We start from the raw sequence: 4701 nt of genomic DNA, 5'->3' as shown, positions 1-4701 counted from the left end.
TAGGCTTACTTAGCCTGGAGAAGAGAAAACAGAATGGATTTAATAGCAGCCTTCAACCAACTGAATGGGGGTTAAAAAGACAATGGAGCTAGACTGTTCTCTGTGGTAGCAGATGACAGAACAAGGAACAACTGTTCTCAAGTTGCATCAAAGGAAGTTTAGGTTTGATATTAGGAAAATCGTTCTTCCTAAAAGGGTGAAGCACTGGAACAGGTTACCCAGAGGCTGTGGAATCTCCATCCTTGGCGGTTTAAGACCTGGCACGGATCTGGCTTTAAGATGCACTGCTATGATGGGCACAACAAGCAGTACCTATAAAAATGTCTGTCAGTTGGGGCTCTTACTTCCTCTTGATGATGCTAATACAGCTCATCCACAAACTGATAATTTATCCCAGTTCAGGTAATCTCACTTTATCCATGTGTATTTATTTGAAGGTCGTCAGAAGAATATGATTTGCAGGAATACAAAAGACAGTTCCCCCAAGTGGCTTCTCTTGCTGTAAACCTTCCTAAACCTTTGCTCGGAAGGGTGGCCTATAACTCATATAATATATGATGATATTTATCCATGATTTAGGGTTGCTGCTCGTAGCCATGTTGGTCTAAGAACATAAGCAGACAAGGTAATTTGAGTAGATGTGATATCTTTTACTAGATAAACTAAATAGTTGGGGAAATTGTTCTTTGTAAGCTTTTGGGTACAAACACCTTTCTTCAGGCATATACAGTCTGCTGGCAAATTGTGTGCTCTCCTAGGTAAAATAAAAGTCAATATGCAAAATGCAGGTCTGTGAAAATGCAAATACATGACAGTGAGGATCAGAGGGGTGGAAGACAATAGGTGTGAGAGGTGGTGGGGTAGGGAGGGAATGTTTAACTGTTGATAGAAGAAGTAGCTGCTAAAATGTAGACAGGTTACCTTGTGTTACCAGATGACAGGCAGATTATAATGTGCCATAAATCCAATGTCTATATTTGGTCCATGATTTTTTTTTATCCAGTAGGTTGATGAAGTGAAGTTCGTAGGCTCATCTGCAAAAGGCGTTTTGTAAATTCCCTTTGAGGATTACAACTGAGAGATTGGAGAGAGAGTGGCTTTCTTGTAAGAAGTGTGCACCTACAGGTATTTGGGTATTTTTGTCTTTGATGGATTTGCACTGTGCATTCATTTTGGCACTCCATTGTTGCTTGGTTTCTCTTACATATTTCCCATCAGGGCATTTAGTGAGCTGAATGAGATGTATTACATTTCTGGAGGTGGAGGTATAAGATCCAGGAACGGTGATGGTTCTGTTGTGGATTGTAGTTATTGTGGGAGTAGTGGAGATGTGTTGGCAGGTTTTTGTCTTGGCACAGTCTGGATCCATTCAGTGTGCTTTGGGCAATAGGAAGTTTGCTTCTGGTTATGAGGCTGGCAAGGTTCGCTGCTTGTTTAAAGGCTAGGATGGGTGGTTCCTGCAGGTAGCCACAGCCGTGTCGGGTATGACAAGGGAGTGGCGAGCACTGACCAGCCATCAGTGATAGCCCCCAGGTGCCACCAGCAGCATCAGCAGTGAGGGGAAAGGGTGGCGAGCAGTGACTGCCCACAGGCACCACCAGCAGCAGCCAGTCTAAGAGGATGCACTGCCAATCTTAGAGGGTGGCATGTGCACTTGCATGCACCCCCTATGCATCACCAATGGTATGTCATAACTAATGATGTGCAATTCATCAGGATTTTCTTTCTGTACTGCAGCAATTCTTCATGTGGTATCTGAGATGGCTCTTTCAAAAGTGCAATCTCTCTCTCTGGAGGAGTGTCCTTGTTAAGTGAAAGCGCTTTAGAGATTAGCAAGGAGTCTGTCACAGGTATTCTCCTTAGTGCAAATTTGGTGGTATTGGAGGGGTTGGCTATAATATTACAGTTTCCTTGCTCTTCCAGATACGCCAAAATGTTTAGGCTACCCCCCCCCCTTTTTTTTTTTTAAATGATGTATTATTTGCCTCAAACTAATTATTCTGAAATTTTCAGAAAAAGCAATGGTTTTTGAGAACAAGATTAAAGATATGCTCTTGACCAATGCTTAAAAATTCTTTCTGACTGAATTGAGAAACCACTTAAGTCATACTTCTCAGCATTCAACACTCTGAAGTGCAACATGCTCCATCTGGGGGTAAACAATCCACAACTTACCTACAGGCTCAGTGGCAACAATTTGACTTGCATCATGGCCAAAAAGGACCTAGGGGTAGGTGATCAACCACTGCATGAATGTGAGCCAGAAGTGCAATGCTGTGGCCAGCAGGGCAAACACCACTGGCATGCATGAAGTGATACTCCCACTGTACTCCACACTGGTGAGACCACAACTGGAGTACTGTGTCCAGTTCTGGGCGCTACATTTCAACAAGGACATGGGAAAACTTGAGGGTCCAGAGAAGAGCCATATGAGCAGAACCTGAGGGACTTGGACCTCTTCAGCCTACAGAAGAGAAGGCTGAGAGGGGGGCTTGGTAGTGGTAGTGTATCAGGGGAGTACATCAATAACTCAGAGAACAGTTTCTTCACCAGGGTACCCCTGGGAAAGACCAGGAGCAATGGATATGAATTCCTGGAAGGCCGCTTCAGGCTCAATTCCAGGAAAAACTGCTTCACAATCAGGGTGCCCAGACTGTGGAATAAACTCCCTCCAGTGATGGTGCAGTCACCTACCCTGGAAATCTTCAAAAGGAGATGGAAAGTCACCTCGCTGGGGGTCACTTGACCCCAGCTGTCTTTTCCTGCCTAGTGCAGGGGGACTGGACCCAATGATCTACAAGGTCCCTTCCAACTCCTAACCATCTATGAATTCCTGCATGGAATCTTCAGCAAATATATATATTTCTTGTTAAATGCAAATGTGTTTTCCCCCAAACATATGCCTGAGGTCATTATTAGGTCATTCTCTGTGTCAGCTACCCTTCCACATTAATGGAAGCAATAGCTATGTCTTATTCATTAACTTTTGGTATTGAAACTTTATATCTGTTTAGAGAAGTGATGCCAGGGGCATTTGGCCTATTGCAAACTTTCTGATCTGTTGCAGTCTCTGAGCTCTTTGCAACAGAAAAATTACTTTATTATTTTTATATAGTCAAAACACACTTGAAAAAAATTAAGAGCTGACATTTTCCAAGGAGTGCCTCAAGTCTAAAAAAGGTTGAGAACCACTGGTCTAGAGGCAACCACCTCGGACTAAATACCTCAATTGTTCCCTTAAACTACTAATTTTATACAACATTTAAGTTGAGATATGAAAGGTTAAACGATTAATCATTTAACTGATACGCCCAGTGATAAACGGGCAGGGTGCAGTCTGGAAAGGAAGGGGGTGTGGAGAGGGAGGGAAGCCACATGATGCCCCAGCAGGAACAGGCATGGGCAGGGTAAGCATGAGGGAGAGAGGGAGGAGCAAGGAGGAATAAGTACCCATGGCCTATGAGGTTAAAAAGAAAAACAGCGAGCAGCCTAGGGATTTGTCAATTAAGTCACTCATGTTCATTCACAGATGCTCCCTCCCTCCCACCATGGGGCTTCCCATGGGCTGTGTTGTCTGCCTGGGCTTGCCACTGCCTCATTCCACCACCTAAAGGCCAGGAGCAGCTCCCAGCAGCAGCTCCGTCTCAGTTTGTGTTATTGGTCAACTATTTAACCGATATAATTAGAGGAAGTTAAACAGATACTTTTACAACTATATTTACATTCCCAATTTAAAGCTGATGTTCACTACATTTTAAGTCACAATCATTTTTGATCCTGAGTAAGGCTGATGAGTTACTGAAAAGGCATAATGATAATTTAAAGTTCCAATTACTATGGCTCTGTTTTAATGAATAGCTTCGTAAATCATCTGCTTTTGATTGTTAGTTTCATAAAAAGGTACATTTGATCTTGAATTAAAAAAAAAAGTAAACCCCAAATTTCTGCACTTTGATATAACCCTAATCCTTACTTCAATTATAATTTCTTGGGAACCTTGTTTTATTTGAAAATTACCTATTTTTCCTTCAATCCAGGCTCCAACCTATTCCTTCAACACAGTCAGATAAATCCCCACATGGATGTTAAACTTACTCCCCATCTGCAATACTGATCAACTCTCACATCTATTACAGTTAAGAATAAGAAACTGCCTAGTACATTCAACAATAAACAGCCACCTTTAAACAGAAACTAATGCTCATCTTCTGGAGGTTTCTAGCAACACTGATGCTTCAGAAATTCACACCTTCACCTGCTTCCCTATCCATCACTTACCTACACCTGACAGAACTGTTCAAGAAACTCCAAGAGAGACAGATGAGGGATAATACATCTCTTTTATGGTCTACTCCTAATCTCTAATAGTTCACTACTGACTTAAGCTCTGAGACAGAAGATTTATCATCTCTCAAGCTTAAACGTTAATGACAGCAAAGAATAATATTGACTGTTAGCCATGTTGGTGCTGGGTCCCTTATTTACTTTGTAATAACAGGAATTCAATGGAAGAACAACATGACCTTCCAACCTACTACCTCTGTGTCACTCATTACTGTCTACGTTCTTATTACTATTATTGATTTCATATTTTCAATTACAGGTGCACCAATAAAGATTTTCTGGGCCGGTAACAATAACTGCTTATCAGGGATCCTGGTTTTCCCTGATAAAAACAATACCAAATTCTCTGCTTAAAAA

The 4701-nt window shown here is 41.9% G+C and overlaps 1 protein-coding gene and 1 long non-coding RNA gene across 2 annotated transcripts in view; both read right to left on the bottom strand.

Annotated features, from left to right (window-relative positions):
- The window catches only part of ANKHD1 (ankyrin repeat and KH domain containing 1), a 171483-nt gene that overhangs the window by 109615 nt on the left and 57167 nt on the right, over positions 1 to 4701 (bottom strand). The window lies entirely within an intron of this gene.
- LOC109309912 overlaps positions 3038 to 4701 on the bottom strand; it is a 3159-nt gene continuing 1495 nt past the window's right edge. The window contains exons 2-3 of the long non-coding RNA XR_002101081.1: positions 4335 to 4336; positions 3038 to 3049 (exon numbers count right to left, since the gene is read on the bottom strand). This is a non-coding gene — a long non-coding RNA (uncharacterized LOC109309912). The remainder of the gene's footprint in view (positions 3050 to 4334; positions 4337 to 4701) is intronic.

Source organism: Crocodylus porosus, unplaced genomic scaffold (assembly GCF_001723895.1).
Source record: "Crocodylus porosus isolate Cpor-Errol unplaced genomic scaffold, CroPor_comp1, whole genome shotgun sequence".
Taxonomy (NCBI): domain Eukaryota; kingdom Metazoa; phylum Chordata; order Crocodylia; family Crocodylidae; genus Crocodylus; species Crocodylus porosus.
This window is presented reverse-complemented; position numbering and strand designations above follow the sequence as displayed.